The sequence below is a fragment of the Chelonia mydas genome, chromosome 2, assembly GCF_015237465.2.
Source record: "Chelonia mydas isolate rCheMyd1 chromosome 2, rCheMyd1.pri.v2, whole genome shotgun sequence".
Taxonomy (NCBI): Eukaryota; Metazoa; Chordata; order Testudines; family Cheloniidae; genus Chelonia; species Chelonia mydas.
The window spans coordinates 74139207-74164581 of record NC_057850.1 but is presented as its reverse complement, the minus strand read 5'-3'; the positions used below and the strand labels follow the sequence as shown (position 1 = coordinate 74164581).

Here is a 25375-nt window from a genome sequence, read left to right as displayed (position 1 = left end):
ACCAGGCAGATACCCAGGAAAGAATTCTCTGTAGTAACTCAGATCCCACCCTATCTAACATCCCATCACAGGCCATTGGGCCTATTTACCATGCATATTTAAAGATCAAGGCAGTGGGAACCTGAGGGGAAAAGTGCCTTCAAGAGCCCTGGGAGGTAATGGCCAGTTAAAATAGCCAAGAGGAGTCCTGCAGTAGTCCCTGAAGCAGGAGGGACTGAAAAAGACAAAGGGGAAAATCTCCTTGGAGGTGTAGCACTGGGTGAGCTAAGGAACTATTTTTATGTTTTCCCTATGTTTGGAAAATAAAACTGTGCCTGGAAAGAGACTCTGGATGTGACAGTGTGTCTTCTGTAGACTAGGCACAAGACAGCACCTTACACAGAGCTTGAAACTTCCTCTCCTGGAATTCCTTAGAGGAGTGGTAGTGCTGCAAATAACAGCTACCAGGGCTTATGTACATGGCATCTCTCTGAGCCAGGCTGAGGGAATCTGGCCCAACAGTTTGTTCCCACACAAAATGGACAATAAAAGTGAATTTTGAAAATGTGCTAGCTACAGTGCAAACTCTTATAGAATTCAATGTTCAGAGTGAGACTTTAGGGCAGGTCGACACTAACAATGCTGCATTGGCACAGCTGCACTGATACAACTGTGCTGCTATAGCGCTTAGGGATACGGGGGGAGGGATAGCTCAGTGGTTTGAGCATTGGCCTGCTAAACTCAGGGTTGTGAGTTCAATCCTTGAGGGGGCCATTTAGGGATATGGGGCAAAAATTGGGGATTGGCCCTGCTTTGAGCAGGGGGTTGGACTAGATGACCTCCTGAGATTCTATGATTAAGTGAAGATGCTCCTATGCTGATAGGAGAGAGCTCTCTCATTGATGTAGTTAATTCATCTCTGCAAGGTAGCTATGTGGACGGGAGACGCTCTCTTGCGGACATAGCGCTACCTACAAGGGTGGGTTACGGTTGGTACAACTACATCATTCAGGGGTGTGGATTTTTCACACCCCTGAGCGACGCAATTATACCGACATAGTGTAGACCTGGCCTTACTCACACATAAGCTAGGGAATGCAAAATTAAGTTTCCCAGAAGGAAACTCCAGAAGGAGGAAGTGGGACAGGTGGCCGTTCTCTTAGTACCCATTCTAGAAATGGGCTCACTGGGCAGGGAAATGGACTGTCCCATAGGCACTTCCTCAAGCTTTGGGGAAAGAAATTTGACATGTTCAGCACAATAGATGACTTACGCAAAACCTGCCTGAATTACTTACTGAGTGGATCTACACATAGGGGTAATTTGAGGACATTTGTTTGAATAAAAACCACAAATCCGTTTTGACAATATTTGCATCCCCTTTTATTTGCTTTCTATGAATAATGGTATGAGAAAGTGTCACAAACACTGAGGCAAATATGTATTCACATGAGCATTCATGCCAGAAGTTTTGCACTACCATCTTGAAAACTCTTTGTGGGTTTGGGACTCATCCAGTCAGGAAACAAACAATGCCATGTTTCTTAAGTGAGCAATCACACAGCATAAGTATCAAACTACAGATAGTTATTACTTGAAGAAAGAGTGGCAGCAAACAGTTTCTCAGCAATACACAGGCTGACATAGTCCATATAAAATCATTCATGAATAATTTCAAATAATGAACTCATTCATAAACATTAATGTCTGTTCATAGATAACTCACAAGCAGAATAAAGAGCTAAATTTATGGAAATCAATGTCCATGGTGGTTCACCCAACTGTTGAGCATGCGCAGTATCTCCCCCAAATTAGTAACTTACAGTTATCTGTTACATTTATGCACAAACTGGTAACTTCAACAGCTAGTACTTTAACACATGTAACTGTTTTCTCCCCAAATTGTCTTATTGAACATTCCTTCTTGAAAATCACAATTATGCCAAAAATGAAGTTTATAATGTTATCGGTCTGATTTATCAAAGTGTACAAAAAGTTACTTATCAAAATTTAAAGCAGTTATATTTTATGTTTATTTACTGTAACTGAAAAACTACTCAACAAATTTCGTCCCACAAAATGAAAAACAACTTTGTCCTTTGAGACAGTTATGGGTATAGTTGTGTGAACTCTTTTCAAAGAAATTCAACATATGCAAAATATGAACACTTTCACAATTCATTGTGAATTCAAGTTCAAAACTGAGTCCTGTTTTAGCAAACTGTTGATACCAAAGTATACCTACATCTGAGCAAATCTGTTTTCATTATAGCAACATGCAACACTGAAATGATTTGACGTGTTTTCAAAGTCAATTAACATTTTTGAGAAACTTAATTAAAACTTAAAATTTCAGGGCATGTAAGTGAATAAAACAAATCTGGAAAATTTCACAAAAAAGGCCACAAATTTATGCAGCCCCAATTGTCAATGACTGCAAGTATGAGTTGAGAGTGGAAGTGCATTTACAACCTTAACTACAGCGCTCATTACAATGCATTTATACACAACAACAGAATGAGTTTTACTAAGAATGGAATTAATTTAATGTGTCTTTAATTTTGATAGATAGCTAGCGATCTCCGTATCCATGTTTGTGGTCACATACTGCATTTATTTTGGCGTTTCTTGATCATCCACATAAATGCTGTAGGAACTCCAAAGTCTGTCAAGTTAATTGCAATAGTTGCGGTAGCCTGTTGTCGCATTTCTTTCTTACCATACTTCATAAATTGCAGTTCCACACTAAGCCACTAGATGGTGCACATTGTTCTCAGCTCCCTCCCACCCCCCTCTCAGAAAATCATTTAAATTATACTTAAGCTTTTCCTTTTGCAGCCAACCAAAAACAAAGAGGTGAAATGCAACATAAAAAAAGACATAGCCAGTTTCTTCCCAAGCAGTTCACTTCTGTTTGTTCCTCATGTTCAGTTTGAAAGGAGAGAAATCAAACGTAGTGCACAAAAAACAAAAGCACTAGACACAAATCCTGAGAGGTGCAAAGCCAAAGCCCCTATAATTTCCTTTGAGAAACTGCCCACTGACTTCAGTGGGAGTTGCAACTGCTCAGCAATGCTCAGGATTTGGCACAGTATCAGTTATACCTGCTTTGTCTTATCTGGTCTCAGTTCCCCGAACCCAAACTGCACAAGAATCAGTCAGTGATTCCTCTGGCAGTCCACACACATCTACTTTTCTACTCCTCACTTCAGTCCCAGTGAAATATATCAGGCACATTTCCCTTCCTCACCAATACATGGCAAAAACTCCCTCTTATAATAATGTTGAGGAACCTGGATAAAAACAATGTGCCTGTCTTTGTCAAGGAGAGTAGTTCATCATTATGAGAATTAGGATAGGTAGGGAGGATCTGAGGGAACTGTGGTAAAAAACAAACTTTCAGAAAAAATCATTCTAAAACACCCACTTCTTTTCAAAAGAAACACTGTACTTTACTCAGCGTTAGTGAACTTGCTGGATGGAATAAGGTCAGACATATTACAGCTGTCTTCTTCCTCTTTCCCTGAAGAAAGCCGTCATGGCTAAGGCAGTAGAGTCTTGGAAGCATGCCCAGGCTTTCAGAAGTATACAAGGGATTTACTACTGCTGACTTCTCCATTCTGAAACCTCTTCCCTTTTCCCACCACTTCAGGCCCAGGGTCACAGCTGGAGGAAGGATGCAATGTTAGACCAGTTGGAGCAGGAGATTTTGGAGCTGGAAAGGTGACTGGCATCTTGCCCTGGCGATCCATCCCTCTGCAGAGTGTCAGGAGAAGCGGAACATGCTCTGGGCTCTCTATCACCATCAGGCCCAGGGAACCTTCGTTCGATCCCGCATCCACCTCCTTTGGGAGATGGATTGTGGTCCCTCATTCTTCGAACCCAGAGAAAAATAGGAGTACCAAACTTGTACTACCTGTCTCCTTGTGGAGGACAGCACTCCTCTCATAAATCTGGTGGAGATGCGGGGAAGGGACAGGGCCCGGATCCGACTGACCATGATTCCTGTGGGGTCCTGTGGGATGAACTCACTACAATCAGCGAGGGTGACCAGGAAAGGGTAGAGCAACCCCTCACTCTGGCTGAGTTCTTGGAAGCTCTCTGTCTGATGCCCACCAACAAATCTCAGGGCATCAAAGGGCTGATCATGGAGTTCGACTGTGCATTGTCCTTAGCCCAGACCGTGCCACCGTGGGCCGAGTCCAGGGGGAGCAGGGTTCTCCCCCATCACTCAGGTTGGCAATGCTTGCCCTGCTGCCTAAAAACAGGGACCTCTGTGACCTAAAGAATTGGTGCCCCATTTTGCCCTTCAGCATGGAAAACAAAGTCGTAGCAAAAGCCATCTCATTGCAGCCTGTGCTGGTGGACATGATCCATCCCGACCAGACCACACCATCCAGGGCCGGACCATCTTCGATAACCTCTATCTGGTCCATCTAGCATTTAGGGAGGGTCTGTCATTCAGCCTCCTGTCCCTGCAGCAGGAGAATGTGTTTGACAGGATGGATTACAGGTATTTCATGGGCACCCTGTGGGCTTTCGGCTTCAGAGTTTCTCCAGGTGCTGTACACCTCTATGGAGTGGTCAAGCTCAACTGGGCCTCAACTGTTGGTGTACACTGATGACATGTTCCTTGTGGCCCAGAACCTGAGAAACCTGGTGCAGGTGGAGGCTTGCCAAGCCCTCTATTTGATGGCTTCCTCCACTGCGGTCAACTGGTCAAGAGCTCTCACCTGATGTGAGGTCAGTTGGCAAGCAGGCTCCCTTCCACCTGCTTTATCTGGGGATATACCTTTCTGCCATTGATCTCTCCCTCCTGGAGAATTACATCAATCTAGAGGCCAGGGTGTCCGACTGGTTGCAGAAGTGGATGGGGCTGCTCCGGTACTTTTCCCTTTGGAGGAGGGCACCGGTGTCAACCAGCTGGTCCTGTCCATACTCTGGCACTATTCAACACCCTGAGCCCGTCCCGGGGACCCTGGACGGCCTCCAGAAGATCCTGGAATTTTTCTGGCCAGGACTGCACTTGGTCTCTGAGGATGTCCTGAGCTGTCCCCGAGGGAGGCGGGACAAGGACTGGTCCATGCCTTCCACCTTCTGCTCTGCAGAGACTCCTTTACAGTGCAGATAATCCGGCATGCAGCATGCTAGCACATGCCTTCCTCCGCTGCCTACAATACAACCAGCAGCTCTTTTATCTTCACCCAAGAGGTCTTCCTAAACCCCTCTGAGCTGCTGTTCTTTTACCAGGACCTCTTCAGGACCTGGAAGGTAGTTTCAGTGACCAGGTCCGTAGCAGCCGCTGACTACATGAACCTCCTCACAGAACCCCTACATGTGAAGGTGGTGGTGTCCCCCTTATTGCTCCGGAGGTTGATCCTGGCTGGTACTACCAGACTCAGAGACCTCCTGGACTATGATCAGAGGTACTGGGTGGATGCCACAGTGCTCTGCACTGTTGTGTGCTCCAGGAGGTGAGGGCAGCCTTGCCTCCTGCTTCTCCCCAGCTGCTCCTAACATGCCAGTTGAGCTGGCTGCACAATATCCAGCTGGTCTGCCTCCAAACCAGGCCCAGAGAACATCTGTACATGATCGTGGTTCATACCATCCATTTCCTTGCCTTTGTGTCCCACCCTGACACTAAGTGGCAGAACCTGTTGCCACCCCAGGAAGGCGAGTAACCCTGATGGGCCAGCCTGTATTCCACTCTGGCTCCACAGCCCACCAGGAATATTAGCTGGCCACTCCTCCCTGGAGCCATGAGCATGGGAATATACCTGGTGTGGCTCAAAACTCCCCTTACACCTGTTCCTTTAGCAGTGAGAAGGAGAAGCTGTCGTATATCTATGTAGAGTGCGTCACATTGTAACCCCTCTTCCGGATCCTCCAGAACCTCTTACTGAGGTTCTAGCTGCACTTCTTCCCGCACCTCCTCATTTATGCACACCCCATTTGTGGCCCCACAAAGCCTCAGGTCCTCCTCGTCAGCCTCCTCCTGGTGCTGGCCAAGATGGTCATCCATCATTTTAGGAGGAGGAAGCTGGATGGGGGGGTGCTCTGCAACTGTGGGTTTATTTCCGTTCCCTTGTTCAGTCATGTTTCCAGGCAAAGTTCCTTTGTGCAGTACCCACTGACTGCCTAGACACCTTTGCGGAGCATGGGTACTGTCGGGGTTTCTCTGCTCAGTGTGCCCTACTGGTTCCCTGATTTTTTACCTTTGACCTCACTCCTGCTCCTTTTTTTCATTTGTTGGCCCCAGAAATCAATTGTAGCCTGGGCTTAGTGGTTCTTCCCCCTTAATTGAGGGTGCAGGCTTGTAGTTACGGGTGGGCCTAGACCCACCTGCCCTAGTGCTACAAATAGAGATAGATAGATAGATAGATAGAAAGTATATATAGAAAGATACATATAGATATATAAAACAATTTTGCACCCTCACCCAAAACACGGTCTCACCCAGCCTCCCTATTACACACACATCTCACCTGAGGCCCACATCTACTAGTCCAGATTGCTCTCTCTGCAGACACTGGGGGATTCTCTTCCTCTCTCAATTGGCCAAGGGAGGGAAGGAGAGAGCAGCAGCAAGGGATCTTTTCCTCTGGTCCCCTTTTTGAGAGCAGGGCTGCTTCCTTTCCTCCTGGCTGGCAGTGGGGACGAAGCACTGTCCTCCTGCCTTTTCTGTCTCCCGAAGAGGTAGATTTAGAGGTTCTGCAGGTGCCAGAAAGGGAGCACTCAGCGCAGATGCAGCCTGGGTCTTTCTCTCTCTCTGCCTGAGACCAAGGCTCCCCCCTGCCAACCGGTATCGTGCTGGGTGGCAAGGGGGAACAACATAGGGTGGGAATTTCAGGTGCCCCCTGCTGCTGCTGTGTGGAAACACCAGGAACAGTTTTAAACAGCTGCTCAGGCAGCTTAGTCAGCCAGCTCCTGGCTTTGTTTCCACCTATCCTCCCTGAGCAGCATCCCTGTCCATGAGACAGAGATGGATGCTCCACTTATGCTGATGCCTAATGTGGTGTGCAAAGGAGGAGTAAGGAGTGGACTAAGCACGCACACAACTCCTCTCCCAGCACAGGGTCTCCTGCCACCCTGGTTCTGCAGCCTGTCAGAAATGGCCCTACCCCTTGTATGTACACACGCACACACTAGTATCTGTGTTGTAGCCCTAGCACAGCTACAGCAACCTGTCAGACATTCCAGTGAAATACTGCACCACCATCACCAGCTGTGCCAGGGAGGGCCAAACCATAATAATGGAGTCTGATCTAGGAACGAACAAAGTAGGATTGGCTAATAACAAACACTCCCACACAGCCTGTATTTGAAAACTTAACATAAGCTTCCTTGTTACTGAGTTTGAATTCTAGTTAGAAAAGAATGAAAAAAGGGCAGAAAGGGAAAGAGAAAAAAAATCTAGTGAAAAGAGGGTGAGAAATGGAATAGAGAAAATCATGGAGAATGTGATAAAAGCTGCACAGAGGTAGAGAAAATTATTTTCTTTATTATGTATAAAGCACAGACAATTTGCTCAGTGCCATACAAAACACAAAATACAAACTGTCCCTCCCTGAAGAACTTACAGTCTTGCAAATGAAAAAAATAAACACAGGACACAGATATCTAATCCAGGGTACTTGGTCAGCACAGATTTATTCTAACACATAGCACAGCTCTGCATACAGCTAGAAGAAAAATATTAAAAAAAAATAAATTGCCCTTAAAAACAATTTAAGTTTAAATTACAGGTAAATAAAATCTCAAAATTCAAACAAATTCTGCAAATGCCAAAAATGCAGTAACCTGAGATATTTGCAAAGTCAAACCACAAGGTTAGATCACTCCTCATATGACTGTACTTTGCATGTGCAACACAGCTGCACTGAGTATTTCGCACTTGCTGTGCATAGCCTAACAACTGCAGTCTGTTCTTTCTAGTAGAGAAATGCTTCATTAAAAGAACAAACTCCTTGTAGCTACACCCTTAGATACCTGGTCTGGACAGGTAGCTGCACTATATGAGAGACCTGGAGTCAATTTCAAATAATATCTCTTCTGATTCAATATGTTTTCTGACATTTAGAAGTGTTTTTTAGTGTTAAAGCATTCCCCGCAACTGCTAGAATATGTAACTGATCACAAAAATCTGTTTAGAACAATTGCTGAGGTCAGTATCACTTCCAGGTTTCAAAAATATATTCATTCACATCATATACCTACGCTGAAAATAGGTATAATTTTCATAAATATGTATACTAACCTTATGGATAGCAGTTTTCATCTCTTTAATTAAGGGCCTAATTACAAACACTAAGGGCCTAATAATTCACTCAGAGTGCACGACTGCCAACCTCAAGTGTTCAGACCCCAAAAGATCATCTGATTTGCTTAAAAAAAATTAGATTAAAACAAAAAAAAAAGGAGCCTGGCGTTCTTGTATTAGCCTTCAGGTGTACATGTGGGCAACAATTTCAACAAGCTTTTCTCTCAACGAGGGCTAGAAAAACTTTTTTTTTTAATAAATGAAAGTAATTACTTCAGCGCAGGAGTGGGAGGAGCTTTTAGTAAAACATCAAATGTTGTGGGAGGTGAGATAAAATCACAACAGCAATCAAAATCAGGGTCTAACTAAGGGCTAAATTGTGAGTTTACTCCCAGACCCATGGCAAGGGGAAGCTTGTCGCTACGTTGCCCCAGGACTTGGAGCAGACCGGGGATGGAACTATGACTCAGAGACACAATTCCCTCCCTGGCTTCCCCTTTCCTCCAGAGGAAAAGCAATCTGCTGCTGGTCTACCACAGTAACTGATTACTTCTTCTACCGCATTGGCTCAGCTGTGATGGCCAGCATGTTGGAAGGGTAGAGTTGAGGCTATTCTCTGCCTCTGCATGCCCATTCTCCACTGAAGAGGCTGCTCTCCCCATGACAGTGTCATGTGATGCCAGCGAGTGAGGCACAATCTTACCCTAATTAAGTCTCTCACACAATCCTGGGGTGTTATTGTCATAAGAGTAAATCTCATTAATTCTGATGGGAGTTACTTGTATAGTAAGTTCAACTGCAGTAGAGCCCAGAGGCCCCCCATAAGGAGCAGGGCCCTATGCAGCTGGGCAGTGAGGGATGGTTCTGTACCAAAAGGCTTACAGACAAAGTAAAAACGAAGGGAGAGTACTACTTGGAACTGTGTCCCTTTCACTTGCATAAACACACTTTCTCTCACTCTCTCTTTCCAAGGCCAGAGAAAGGGAGCTAGTAGGGGAGTTTTCCCTACAACAGAAGGACTAAGGTCAAGTCTCACTGAAAATAACAAAGAAACGATATTGGGCAGAAATAGTCAAAACAAACCAGTCTGATGAAAGTTAGAACAAAGATACAAGGCATGAGCATGCTTTCAATACTGGAAATTTCCTTTGTCATTTTCAGTGAGACAATGAAGTCAGATTCTCTCTCTTTATGCTGGCTAGCCGGGAAAGCACCCCTCTCCCCTGCCTTCCGGTGCTGGCTTGTATGTGTGTGAGTGAGAGAGAAACAAGGCGGGTGAAGTAATATATTTTACTGAACTTACTCCTGTTGGTGAGAGAGACAAGCTTTCATGCTTACTGAGAGCTCTTGAGAGATAGACAGAGACAGGGAGCTTCCATGTAGATAAAGGGGAAGTAATTTAGAAAGGCACTTTCTGAGAGAGAATGCAGGGCTGCATACAATCTAACTTAATATACTAACACCAGATTCACTTCAATGCACTAACTTCAGCCTATCAAACTGAACTTCCTTCTTATCGCTAATGGCTACTTCATAACAGGGAGATGGTACATTTACAGGGAGGTTTGAAAAAGTTTTCTGGAAGTAAATTAGTATCTACTATCTTTGATTATTAACCCAGTAGGAGTCCCTGGTGCAGTAGAGTCTAATACCCAAAGTGAACTGTGAAGAAACTGAAGAGATTCCTTTGTTACAAAATTTGGTTCATCTGTACTACACAAAAACAGTCCCAAGACTTCCAGAAGATTGATATGAATGTCCATGGTATATGGAGAGGCAGGCAAAGTGCTGGATCATCAGCTTCAGCACTTCAAGAATGCCACTAATGTAAAGTAGTGTTGAATAGGAACCATTCAGATTTCTAATAGACTGAAGTTGCCCTTTGCACATTGATTTCAATGCAGTGACACCAGGGGTAACTGTCTCTCATTAAACTGAATATAGTTCCATTAACCCTTTCAGTCATGGGTGGCGGGTGAAGCTTCCCCTGGGGGAAGCTAGCTCCCTGTCCCGCCTCCTCCACCCTTGGTCCCGCCCAGATTCCACCCCTGCCCTGCCTCCGCTCAGCTCCCGCCCCACTCAGCCCCCCCGCTGCCAAGTCCCTCCTCATCCCCCCGACCCATGGCAAGACTCCCCCGCCTCATCCCTCCTCAGGTCCCCGCGCCACGAGACGCCCCTTCCTGCCATTTTCTGCGTCCCTCCTCACTCCCCCGACAGATATGCCCCCCGCCGCAAGACCCCCTTGCCTGCCGCTGGCTCACTGGGTCCCTCTTCACTCCCCCACCGGCTTTGAGACCCCCACCCACCTCCTCACCCCCCTGCCCTCCTGCTGCTCGCCTCCTCACCCCGGCGTTTGCCCACTACTTGCCTCCTCACCCTCCGTCAGACCTCCCCCGCCTCCAGCAAGACCCCCACCAGCCCACCACTTGCCTTACCCCCCAACCCACCCACCACTCCCCTCCTCACCGCCGCGCTTGCCAGTCGCTCGGCTCCTCACTCCCATGCCTGCCCGTCGCTCAGCTCCTCCCCCGCCTGTCTGCCGCTCGCCTCACCCCCCGCCAGACCTCCCTTGCCTGCAGTAAGACTCCCGCCAGCCGCCACTCGCCTCCTCACCCCCCTGCCCACCCACCACTCGCCTCGTCACCCCCGCGCCTGCCTGCCGCTTGCCTCCTCACTCCCACACCTGCCCGCCGCTCGCCTCTTCATCCCTCCACCCGCAGCAAGACCCACGCTGCTTGCCTCCTCACCCCCCTGCCCGCTGCTGGCTCGCCACGTCAGTCCTCAGCCCCCCGCCCCCACGGGGAAGCGGAGTGAGGAGGGACACTGCGAGCGGCTGGAACCTCTGGAGTGAAGGGGGTGGAGTGGAGGAGAGGAGGAAGACTTACTAAGCAGGCAGCAGCAGCAGGTGGTGAGGACCTTGGGGAAAGGGCGGAACAGGGAGGGGAAGAAGCGGGGCCACCACAGCCCAGGTGTCCGGTTGCGAGTCAGTGGCAGCTTAGCCTTCCCTGGTCTATTATACCTGCCGCCCATCCTTTCAGTGCTTATCAGTAAATGAAGTCTATTTTCAGCACATCAGCCTTCCCAACTGGTGAAGAATACAGCCTTTCTGGGTTTAAACTATGTACTCACAAACAGTAACTCTCTTTTGTTATAATGGCTCTGATCAAGACCAGGACTCAGCTATGCTAGGTGCTGTACAAACACATAGCAAGAGACAGTCCCGGTTCCAAAGGCTTTACAAAACAACCTCCAAAACTGTTAGTCAAAGTGGCTCTTTCCAGGCCTCCAGCTATTTATCCTGGTGAAACTCCCATGAATCATCAGAAAGCACTGCTAAGTTGCATAGGGTCAAACGCTTCCCCTCTCTTACCAACTAAGGGCTTTGTTTTACTCCGACTGAAGTAACTGAGAGTCTTGCTCTAGTTCAGTATTCGTTAGCTAATATTTTCTACCGTGACACTCATATTCTGGATCAGCATTTCCTGCCTACTCAGAATTAATTCTAGTTGTTGCCTTGCAAAGAAAGGGGTAACTTTCACTTCTTTCAGTTTTTCATATCTCCCTTAGACATTCAAAAACCAGACACAAGTTTATTATAACTGAAATGCGTCATGTAATTCTGAGTCATATTTAGACCCTTTACTGTGTTGGTGTGGTATTACAGCTTTGCTTACACAATACGGGTACTTTGGCCTTAGTCAGAGAGATCATGTTCTCCCTGCCCTCAGATCCACAGGTACTGGAATCAGAGCCACTGATGGCATAGGGTCCCTACATGGACAGCTCCAGCATCCCACTGATCCCACAGGAACTGCACCCCACAACTCCTATGCAATGATTGGGGAACTCTGCAATGATCCTCCCCCTCCCATGCTATCCAGTCTTTTATATGGCTAAAGCATTCTATATTTGACAAAGGGTAACTGATGACTTTGCGAGACAAACACAAGCAAATACCCTCAGTGCTATGATTAAGGGACCAACCCTTAGGGAAAATTTCTATAGAAATTACTAGAAGATGAGGATTTTTCTATAGAAAATTGTTTTCTATTAAATTCTATAGGATGATTAAAAATCTATGGAAAGATTAGCATTATCTAATCAATTCTGCAGTTTTTTTAAAGAACTATTCTAATTTCTATAGAACATTATTGATTTTATGCCTACGTAATTCTGCAGGACTTTTCCATAAGAGATTACAGATTATCACTGTGTTTCCTATATTAAAAATCTCAAGTGAGAGCTCTTAAACAGCTGCCACCATTTCAAGCAGGCTGTATTACAGGAAGAAAGCCTACCATAGCGGTCCTTTCTCTGTGAGCGAAGGCCTGGCTGTGGAAATGAAGCAGCGGGGGTGAAGCCAAACAATTCCCCCAGACGAGGGGACACTAGGGAAGGGCTTTATTGCCATTACAAATCTCTGAGTTAAGCAAAATCTAATTTCAGAACATTTAAATGTTCATTCTTGGGAGTTCTGTGGCTTGGCTAAAAACATTCTGTGAACAGGGGAGAATGATTGCTGCTGCTGCTTCTATTATGGTGGTTTTCAACCAGAGGTTTTCAGCCTGGGGATAAGCAGAGATCTTCCGGGGGGGACGGGGGGGACATCAACTCATCTAGATACTTCCCTAGTTTTACAAGACATAAAAAGCACTAGTGAAATCGGTACAAACAAAAATTTCATACAGACAATAAGTTGTTTATACTGCTCTATATACTATACACTGAAATGTTAGTACAATATTTATATTCCAATTGATTTATAATTATATGGTAAAAATGAGTAAGTAAGCCATTTTTCAGTAATAGTGTGCTGTGACATTTTGGATTTTTATGTTTGATTTTGCAAGCAAGTAGTTTTTAAGTGAGGTGAAACTGGGGGTATGCAAGACAAATCAGACTCCAGAAAGGGGTATAGTAGTCTGGAAAGGCTGAGAGCCACTGTTCTATCTGTTCTCAATCGATGAAATTCCCCCCCCTGCAAAAGGCCCACAAAACACTAAAGGCTTAAGTGCTACACAGGGCCTTGTATGGGCCTTTTGCAAAGGGGTGTAGTTTTCTGCTTAGGCAGAAATTGATGGGCGCCAGTAACAGCACTATTTATTCCAACAATTATAATTCTGCTGAATAAAATGAAGTTTAAATGAGCTTGTGCATACATCAGGGATAATATAGCTGGGAGACAGTGCTGTAGTATTGGCTACCATGTCGTTGTTTTTTAAAAAACAATTTCAGTCATCTGGGGGTAATGCAGATAAACTCTGTCCTATCTAAATGCACAGTGGCATACATACAATTATAGACCTCTATTTAGCGAAGTACTTAAACTATGTTTAAGTAGCCATGGACTGAGGCACAACTGGGGCCATCGTGCACAAACATTTTTCTGCTCTCACATCTTTTAGTTATATATGGTTTTATGTTTTAGTAATAAAGATTTCCTTTCAATTTTACCTCAACCATAGGACAAGCTCATGAGTCAAATTCTGCCATCAGTTACATGCACACAATGCCATTGACTTCAGTGAGGTTGCATGGGTATGACTGAGGACAGAAAATGGTTCCATGGCCTTTGGATATTTTTTCCAATAGTCTGTAGCTATTCAACCAGAAAGCCAATCTTTTTGGATCTGGCAAAGGTCTGAAGTCATGTAAAATGCCTTTCATGTTATTTCAATGGGAAATGAAAAGCACATTTTAAATAATACCATCTGAATATATTTTAACAAACTATTCCTGGACATCATCCTCTGAACCTGCTGATCCAGAAACAGTGCTCTTCCAACTTCCTCCTTTCTTGCTTGACCCAAATCAGGGCATTTGCAATTCTTCCAGTTTACTTTTTTGAAGAAAAAACATTTGAACATTCAAAATAAAGGCTTAGGTATAGGTGAGAAGCTATTGGAAGCTGCAGCCACCTCAATATTTTCACTTAAAATATTCACTTTTTTACCTTACAATACTATAAATGTGATTTGCTTAATAGTGCTTAACCCTTACCCATCTCACGTTTACTTTTTTAATGAAAGCCAAAGCATGTGAATTAAATACTTTATTTGTTATAAAAAGGGAAATTTTAGAACACTGCATTCATAGATAAATGGCTACTGAAAGCTGAAGCCACACAGAAAGCCATTAGTAGTTTATGGCTATTTGGTGGGCTAAGTGAAACATGCTGGTATTCTCAGGCTAATTCCTAGTGATCAGGAGTTCACATAACCCTCTCCCCTCTTCTTCTCCCTTCCCCCCCAAATACCACAATTATCCTTAATTGGCATTCTTGTTGACAGACTCAGACAAACCCCAAGGACTGATGGCCTAGCCAGGGGTAATCAATTATTTTTTTGTCAAGGTCCAAATTTCTTGGTCAAGGTACAGTCAAGGTCCAGACTCCAAAGAAACATTTTTCACACCACAATAACAATAATGATAAGAATAAGTAAATAAAAAGATTTGGTAGTTCATTCAAAAGCATCTGGCAGTCCGGATTTGTCCCATGGTCTACCTATTGACTACCCCTTGCCTAATCCAAAGGCTGCTGAAGTCAATGAAAAGACTCCCAAATGACTTCAGTGGACACTTTGGCCAGCACAGCATGTATGACTTGGGAGGAACTGGAATAAACTATACTGGCAAAAGCATAGCTTTGCCCATATAAGTTGCATCCACATTGGGGGGCTTTACATTGGCAAAGCGCTTCTATTGTATACCTGGGCCTATTCACAAAGAAGGTGAGTCACATTACAAGGACAGTGTAGGAAGCTTGCACTACAACCACCTTTGCTATTTCTGTTCTGTGAATGAAATGAGGACTTCAGTCTCCTATGCAGTCAGGCTGGCACATTTCCAAAGCAATGGGGAAAAAAAGAAAAAAGACCGTGGTCAGGCCAACAGCTGGATCTTTTCTAGTGGTCTGGCTGGTTTTAAACAACTAAAGTCATGGGACTTCCATTATTTCCCAAGGGAAACGATTCTACAATCTAATAGATATCAGTGTCAGAGTGATCTTCCTGATATTGAGATGTAATTCATATGCATGAATTATGAGCTCCTGTCGACATCACATCCACTGTGGTATTCTTAGGGCCTGGCTCGTTTAAAATTATATGCTCTAGTTATGCAGGGTTTCTGTGCGCTAGGGCAAAATGCCTTTTTAAGGTTAATACATTATAATTCAGTTCATTAACACTTTTTTCTCAGTGAGAGTGGACACCTCTCAGTTACACACCCCACAAGTGCACAATCCCAAATGGGAGTGGAGTCAGAAAAAGAATGATGAGTACACGAAAATAAAGCTGCCCGGAGAAAAACAGGTTAACTCTTTTATGCAGATATTTACGCTGGTATTCAGATAAAAAAGTAATAATTGATATAACATTTGGTACAACACATTATGCTTATGACGTCATTCTTCTTATAGAAATAAACCCTCACACGTGTATTTTTAAGGCTTTTGTTTTCAGTTTTTACTGATTTTTACAAAAAAATGCTGGGATTTTTAAAAAGCTATTATTCATTTTATACTGATTTTCACCTGAATTTTGGACCACTCAAATACATGAAAATACTGATTATGTTAAGAAAATCCAATATATTAATAGACAGATGTGTTTACGTTAATAAATTAATCTAACTGCAAATGTGAGGCTGTCTCTTTAAGTAAGACAATACAGTTGAATACACACACACACACACCAATGCATGTACATAATGTTAATGTACAGTTCATGAAATAAACCACAGCATTAAATTGCTTTTACTTTCAATACTTTTACTTTTCCCTATTTGTGGCTTTTTTTCTGTCCTCTGGTCTCTCAATATTTATTTACCCAGAAAACTGTGAAGTTAATTTCTGGTACTGATTTTCACCTGTTTTTTTAATGTTTGTAATAAACACCAATAAGTTCCCTGGAAATTTTAAAACAAAATGATAATCAAAAACAAAGGGCCTTGTATATTTGATAACATTTCAGACCTGACCTAAATAGAAATCAACAAAATAAAAATATGAATCTTAACAAAAATGATCCTGAACAAGAAAAAGAAGAGAGCTACATTCCACATATGATAACCCAGCAGAGTCAAACAAGGAATGGGACCAATGAAGAAGACAACAATGGCTGGGAATTTAATATTTTCACCTTTCACCATTTCATGCTATCTGTGAAACTAAAAAAAGCTAAGACAAGTTATCAAAATCCACTTTGCAAATGTTGTGTATTAAAATGACAGTTTCCCACCCTTCAAAAGGGAGCTGTCTTTTGTTTTATGAAAAAAATGTTGAAAAAAGTCTGAATAGTGTTTCACTGTCTTGAAAAAATGTGATTATTTTGGTGAGAGTTTCTTGTGATGAAAATATTTTTGCTCAGCTACAGGAACTTCACCATCCTGTCTGTAACCTATTTGTACAAAATCAAAAATATCACAATAGATACAGAAACAAAAGGAATACTTTTTGAAGCAAACAACCAGAAACACACTAGAGTTCATTTTCATCTCAATACATGCCTCACTCCCATTAATGCTACGTGAATTCCAGTGCAACTAGATAAGAATAAACACATTAATTTTACCTGAAGTCATGCAAGAAACCAAAAACCATGTTTGCAGTGAGGATACTATTCACTCAGTACAACACAATTTTGCAAGAAGGCTGTTCCAGATAGCTGGAACTGCAGAGAAGATTCTCCCACAAGCAGCATCCAGACTGTTAAAGAGAACCGAGTGCTAGATGAGTAAATGGAGTTGGAAGCATATCAGGTCTGTGAGGCTGGAGATAGTCCAAGAAGGATTTTATAACAAGGGTCTTGATTTACTTCCAGGCAGATAGCAGTACCTCCAGGAGTCAGCAGCTTTAAATTTTGAACAAGGCTCCATAGAAGCCTGCCAACAGAGCCTACCGTGGAAACATGCTAAATAAGCATACCTCCTGATTGTCTAAGACCCATCCACCTACCAGCTGGATCACCTCACTTTCTGGGCTGCGCCAGTCATCTCTGAGTTCCTCCTCTCTACCAATTAAGGAAAGATTGCAAGCAGATTGTGTCCTTAGCTCTGCTCCAGATTGACTTTCCGCCACTCAGGGCTTGACAATTCATGGCTGAGCGTAGGCAGTGCATCTGACCCAAGGATAGTCATTTTGAATTATATCTTGAAATGATGAGATGGCAGGGGAATTTCTGCGTATGGAGGTGGTTCACACTTCTTTGTACATCTGAGAGGGAAAGCAGCAGCATTCCATACATGCTGGAGTCTAGAGGTCTAGGAGTTCAGAAGGCAATAGAGAAGTGGGATATAGTAATCAAGAGGAGATGAAACCATGGATAGAGATGGAGTTGCGGCAATGGTATATATAGGCAATGTTGTAGAGGTGGTGACAGCAAGATATGATGACACATGGAATATGGGAAGAGATGGAAAGTCCAGAGTCAAGGACAGTGCCAAGATTATGAATAGGGGAGACAAACAGAAGGTCTGAGTCAAGAAGATAAGTAGAGGGAACTGAGTTATTGGAGGATGCTTTGCTTGCCTAAGAGAAGCATTTTTGTCTTTGAGGCTTTTAGCTGACAGAAGATGAAATGAAGCCACAAGGTTACTTGGTCAAGCCAGGCACTATCTGTTCAAGATAAGAACAGTTGAATACCATCAGTGTAAAAGTGGTAGCTAAGAATAGTATAATCAAAAAGACAAATACCTAGGCTGAAGGAAGAGTGCTGACATTTCTTGGAAATTATTTCAAATGGTACTGCAGGAGAAAAAAATATTTAATATACAAATAGAGCATGCATTTTGACAACTTGCTGTATTTTCACTCATTCTCAGAGCTCCATATTGCTCTTAGATATGCAGGCATGCATCATTAATGGGAGTTGCATGGTTGAATTCCCATGCATCATGCTCAGAATGAGAGTTGTGTGGCTGACCTATCACACACAAAAATTACTCCTGACTGTCTTCATGCTTCTCGCAGCTATATTGTCACTTGCCCATGTGGTGTAAACCTCTCACCTGTTGGAAATTTGCTTAGTCACATTAAATAAGACTCCCAAGTTCAGACATATTACTATACATTTGTTCCCCTCATATGAGCTTTTCTAAGTATTTGTGTCTCTTCTTTCATCTTTGTGCTCTGCTGTTTTGAACCTTTTAAAAATTAGCTAAATATATGAATGGAACAAACAGAAGGAATTTATACTAAAACAGTGGCATTTAATGTAATTATTGCATTTATTTATTGAGGAGAGACAGTGTGTGTGTGTTTGGGGAGGGATGGTCACTACGTCTATAGATCTCCAAAACATTTATTAAATCCATCGAGCAGGGAGTGTCAAGGCTTCTGCCTTCATAATGTGCCAATGCTTGCTCAAGCTTTTCAATGCAGTGCTGAAACCAACCTCGACACAGCACTGAAGCAGAAGCCCTGGTGCCTGAGACTACGGAATGAATGGAGTAAGGTATTTGAAATTTATCAGGGCTGCCAAGAATTGCTCAGCAAGCTAAATTTTTGATGTACACATGTGTATGATTTACGCATGTAAATGATAAATACAAACTTGAGGACATGTCAAGAGGTTTAGTTCATCCCCGCTCCCCACCACCTTTTTCTTTTTTTTCCAATTATAAATCAAGTGGGGGGGCCCTCTGGCAAAAAGAAGTCCTCAAAACTGCTCTAATCTTATTTTTTAAAAAGCAAAACCTCTATAGTGGATTAATTGATTTATTTACGGGGTGGGGGGGGGGGCTTAAAGGCACAAATGGCATTTCAACAATTAAAAATGTCTCCCAAGAATCTTAAATGGAGAGACAAATGCCACAACTGATGTTATAGAAGTGATCAACATGGGCAAGGAAAAACAAAAGAGGGGTTTTCAGGAATGGATAAGAAAAGGTGGCCAAATGTTTACAAATATGTCAAGGGCCAAGAAACTCTTTTAGTGACCCCTCAGATAGAAGGCTTACCATGGGAATCAACACTTCAAATCCACTCCAAAAGAGTGGAAGGCTGGAGAATGCCGTGCTTAGTGAGTCCAGGAAGGAAAAAATACTGTCATGAGTGGGAAAAGTTGGTGCAACGAAATATCTGTGAGCTGCCATGGAACACAGAAGGGAAGGGAAAGCAGCACAGTCCAATGGACATGGCACAGGTTGGGGAGTGAGGAGACCTGGGTTCTCTAATGCTGACTTTTGCCGTGTGAACTTGGGCAAGTCATTTAACTGCCCTTTGCCTCAGTTTCCCTCTTCATAAAATAGAGAAATAATAATGCTCGTGCAGCTTTAAAAAGTGGTTTTAGAACCACTGACATGGACTAAAAGAGGCTATATAATTGCAAAGTACTATTATTTAAGATCCAAGGAGGTTTATAGTAAAGGAGACATATTTAAATTATATTCTGAATGAGCCAGAGTGGCAGATGCAAAAAGGGGCTGGACTGTGGAGGCAAATGGCCAAGGAGAGCCTGCTAGGTCAAAATATGGTAAAAACCCATACCATATTACTTGAAGCATGGGTTACCTCACTGATGACATAACCTGGAGTGGAATTGAAAACAGCAGAGTGGAATTGATCTGGTGAAAGATGGAGAAGAAAGGCTACTTTTATATGAGTACGCAGAATGAACTAAGTGATTAGTTGTGTATCATTATCAGTGAGTCATAGACACAGAGGAGAACAAATGTACAACACCCTCTAGATGTTGTGTGATTGGCTGTTGGAATAAGGGAGAGTGGGTTCAGTCAGGACAGAGCAGGATATTCAAAAGTTCCCAGTCCATCACTTCTCTGTGTATAATGGTCCAAATATTGCAACCCTAAACAAGTAAGTCTATCAAACGGTAGGGCAGAAAACAGAAGGGTAATTAAAATAAGGATGAGGTAATAAGAAAAGAAAGGACTGGTCCTTTTGAAAAAGAGAGAGAAATAAAACTCTCCAATCCAATGTCTTTCTGAATACTTCACTGTCACCCTTTCTTACATTCACCTACGTTACTACTCTGGTTGGACAAAGGATGTTGGTTATTAAATTGTTTTAAAACCCAAACTGGTATACTTATTGAGCATAAATGTTTTATTGCCCACAGATGTATTTGCCACTACTTTCAGTGCTTATCAAATCCCCTTTGTGGTTTTAACTGTATGATGTGTTCCTATGAAAGTTCCAGTTAGCATGTTATTGAAGAAAGAAGTACTGATGTGAAAGAAAGACCTGCTGCAGTTTAATACCGAATGGAATATGCCCTCTAAGCTTTCAGAAACATTTGCTAATATTGTAGCCATTCATGTTTTAAAGAAGAAAATCCTGCATTGAAAGGGAGGATTCACTGTATATCCAGAAATCTGTAAGATACCATCTTCTCATCACTTCTCATCATGCAGATGAATATATTGCTATTCAAGAAATAGCAAAAGTAAAAATAAAAACAATGACTGCATCATTTTTTAATCTCTTATAGTCTATGTTCAGGTAGCAAGAAATTTAATTCCAGTTGGACCAGAGTCTTGTGATGTTTTTTTCTTTCATCTAAGATTTTTTTTTAAATGCTAAGAGGTATTACAATAGAAAAGCATGTATTTTTGCCCTGGTTTACACCCATCATCCTTACCATTACAACAAGACAAAAGCATTAAAGAAAAATTAATCATGTCAAAAGATTTTAGCAAAAACAAGTGAGACCATGCATAAAGCATCGCTTTGTCTAGTGTGAAGTCACGCTCTGATTAAAAACATATAATGAAAGTGAAAGTAATACATCATTGCCTTAGCAGTAGGGTTTTTTGGAAGTGCTATGCAAGTCTGAACACAAAAAAATCTTTATAGATTCTGGCTTTTGAAACTTAAAATTAAACTATAATAATTGTAACAAATGAAACATTGGATATTTTTAAAAATTCAATCAATCTTAAATGTTACAGTTACAAAGAAAAAGTAAGGTGTTAGGCTTAAACAAGGGGACTCCTGGCAGGTTTTATGGTTGATAATTAAAATATAAGCAGCAGCCGCAGCAGGCATGGGGATGTGATACTGAAAGAATAATCTTCAGTGCCCACCAGGTAGTTTACTCAGTTTAAAGGAGTATTGAGAGGGTATTAAGTGATGAAGCACCAGCAGCAGGGCAATGCTTCTGCTGCTAATTGGGGCCACCGAACACCTGTCAGTTCAAGATTAACTAGTGCTACTGGTAGCAGTACTGGCCTATTGCTGCTATAAGACACAGATAACACCCAATTACTTTCAAGTGTGTGAGTGCGCGTGTGCGCACACATGTGAGAATCTGGGTGACTCAGCAAAGAATAGTTTAGTGTATTAAATGTGTTCACTACACATTATCATATAGCTTGTAAAATCTTTTACTGTGCTTGGACACGAATGTGCAATAACAAATATTTCAAGATATATAGCATTGTGCATCCATTTATCTCAAATTAGAATTGAGCCCATTGAAGGTAAAATTCGATGCCAATATATTCTTTTAAAACGCCACACTTCCCTCTCTCTCCTTTGTTCCTAGCCTAAGAAACAGCCACTCTGAGAGGAATACTAACAGGGAAAGGAGGAAAATACACAATAATACTGGACTGTAAAAAATCTAATGAGCCCATGAGCCATAACATTCTTGCTTATAAAGGATGACATTAAAATGGGAAATGGGTGCATGTCTCCCCTCCTTTTCTGGTCCTATGAAAAAGGTAAGTTATTTTCCTGATACCTTCAGAATTACTCCCATTAGTCCTGATGCATTAGTTGCTTTGCGAAGCTGGGAACAGAGAAGAGGGCAGAATCCTTGCCAACAGATCTAGTCATCTAGCGTGAACAAAGCAAAATTTTTATTTTGCAAAGCTCTCAGGCTCAACACCTGTGGTGCTCAACCTGCAACTCTTTTCATACCCCTGAGTATCATGGTTTTTGTGCGGTCTGTGGTTTCCAATGGGTGATATTCTTGCTCTACTTGTATCTCACATAAGGCATCTCGTGGAGCACTGAGCAAATGGACTGGTGCAAAAGCCACTCCGTCTCTGAGAGGTGAGGGTAACCACCTCTCTCTAACAGGTTAACAGGCCCAGTTCAAGAATATCTGGGGCTCCTTCCTGAGTCATTTGATATAGTTTCCCACTTTCATTTGCTATCTTCTCTTCCCACCCTCACCTGCCCCATGCTCCGATGACACACCACCTGTAGGAGTGAAGGGAGAGGAGGGGAGAATAAGTAATATGGACAAACCAGGGTCCAGATTCTGTGCATATTTATAGCAGTGTAAATCCAAAGTGACTCTACAGAAGTCAGTGGCATTTCTTAAGATTTACACTGGTGTAAATGAGCATGGAATTTGGCCTCTGGTGAGTGGATGAGGGATGTTAGGAAAACCGCTGATGGGGTTTTCTGTTAAGGAAGAACATCCATTGTATCTCAGCCATTGATGAGATAAAGAGGTAGAAATCCTGAATCTCCATGGGGCTTATCACAGCACTCTGTCAGCATGATGCAGCTCATGCTCCACCCTATGGTTCACTGCAGAATGAGCAGTAAATTTTTCACTTCAATTGATGGTGTCATGACTTGGGGGTGCCCTGTGGCTCTGGGATGGGCAGCATTGTCTGAACTGGTCCTGCTGGTAAGACAGAAACAGAAGAGAACCCTCTCCTCCCTCCCTAGCAGTCAGGAATTGGGGTAAAAATAGGAAAACTATTCTTTTTTTCAGACACTATGCACTAGGACGGGGTGGGAGAGAGAGCCAGAGAAATATTTAGTTTTTAAGAACCCAGATTATGGGTTACGAATAAAAGAGATATTACAACAGAAAATAAAGATGGCACAGTGTACTGGAACTGCACTGCAATATTTGTCTCCTGCTACTTCTGCAACAAATATAGGTTGGCACTATCTTGTGATAACTAAACACCCCGACACATGCTGATGCAACGCCATGACTGCAATGCAATGTCAGGGTGTTGTGCTGTGATTACTTTCTGATTCTCTCCAAATCCATTCACTGGTGATATTCCTCTCTTGCTCTTGAAGTTTATGTACCACTGTTCTGTAGTGTTAGTTTGTGTTTTAATGGAGAGAACTGGAAAAAAATTCTACTCACATTTCCTTGTTTCCCTGGGTTCCTGTGTTGCTTTGTGGTGAACTAGGAAATGGTGGTGGTGGTGGTGGTGGGTTATAGAATTTTAAACAGCTTAATGGCTATTTCAACCTTTCAAAAGGGTTTTAAATTGTTACCTTTCATTATTTAGGGGGTATCTGTAATATGTTCTAAGAAGATGTCCCCGTTGCATTTGAATGTTTCCACTGTGCAAATATTGATTTTTGTGTGTGTTCCCAATATGACAGAAGGTGTGTCTTCACAGCACAGTTAGCTTGAGTTATAACTTGAGTGGTACTCCTAATTTGACACCTGTCCACATACACAAATCTCTACCTCAAGTTAAGTAGTGCTTTAAAGCTCAAGGTAGATCAGTTGCTGGGGGATGTGGGGGGGGGACGGGACTGATGCTTGAGCTAGCAACGCAGTGGGGATGGAACAGCTGAGTTACAACTCATCAGTAGTAATCCAATCACTCTGCTAATCCGATCACTCTGTGTTGCTAATCAAATCACTCTGTGTAACTCCAGTTTTGTTTTACAGTCTGGTTGCTCTCACCAAACTAGATTTCAGAAAGTACTAGGCGAACATGCACTAGGGAACTTTGAATTCACACCAGCAGGGTCTACACAGACCAGTTATTGTGGATCACATGAGTACGCACTGCTACTCCATGTAGACAAGCCCTCAGATAACTGCTTGCTAGAGGGCAATGGAAAGAATATGCTTTATTTTGGTAAGATGCCCAAAAATACTCTTTAAAAACTTCTTGAAGTTCAGAATGATACTTTTTTAAAAAATAGATACTAGTCCAAATTCATCCATGGCGTAACTCAAATTCAGTCATTTCAATTACATTGTGTGTGAACTGGGGCCAATTAATTTAGAATCTGAACAATGTTCTTTACCGGAACATACATATAATGTTAGTATGGTCCAATTTTCTCCCCAAACTAATGGATAGTATCCATTTAAATAATCAGCTGTCAAATTTCATTCCTATAAAAAGAAAAGGAATACTTGTGGCACCTTAGAGACTAACAAATTTATTTGAGCATAGCTCACGAAAGCTTATGCTCAAATAAATTTGTTAGTCTCTAAGGTGCCACAAGTACTCCTTTTCTTTTTGCAGATACAGACTAACATGGCTGCTACTCTGATTTCTATAAAAGTATATTTGCAAGTATATTCAGGACACTGACCAGATCCTAGACAGTGAGTATGCAATGAAATAATATCAGTCATTCAGTTGTAGGCCCAGACCTTGAGTCAGGAATCTCCTACTCTACAGAGAGCTCTAGTTCACTTGTGCCTCACTGTGAGGTACTGTATTTTACAAAACATCAGAAAAATAGATTACTTCTGTCTTACAAACACATTGTTTGTACTGACTATTATTATACTACAGATTTTTCTTAAAAGTAATCTGTCATGATAAAAGGCAATATCATCATAGTTTTGATGGTTGAAATGTCATTACTGACATGTCTACCAGAACAGAGTGATAAATGTAGACTTTTCTAGACTATAGTTCATATCTTCTCTTTAATATTGCTTTTCTTACACAACATCATCTACTACTAATTCAGAGTATTGGTATCTAGGGAGTCTTCTTGTTGTAGTTCGTAGGTTATGCCAGTTTAGTTTCAGTGTGTAAACCATCTTGAAGAAGCATTATTTCAAGCACTGTATCTCATCTATCTTTACTTTTGCTTTGTCTTATGAACAAAATACTATTTTGGCTTCATCCTATTAAAAGATTTTGTAGAAAAGTATAGAATTTTGTAAAAGATGTTTCACTGGGAAAACTGGATATCGATTAGGAAATCCACATTTTACTAGCTGTCCAGTTTAAGAAGTATGGCTTTGATTTATGGCTCAAAGTTGTTCATTTATTATTTTATCTATACTGCCTTGGTTAAAATTTAGTTTTATTGACCGCTGCAGCCAGTCTAACCACAAGGGGGCTAATATACACACAGCCTGCTGCATTCAAGAAACTGATTTGATTCCATGACCAGGTTAGTTTGGGAATTATAACCAATATAACAATACA

The 25375-nt window shown here is 42.4% G+C and overlaps 1 protein-coding gene across 2 annotated transcripts in view; it reads right to left on the bottom strand.

The window, feature by feature from the left end:
- Positions 1-25375, bottom strand: part of KLHL14 (kelch like family member 14) — a 75620-nt gene that overhangs the window by 32307 nt on the left and 17938 nt on the right. The window lies entirely within an intron of this gene.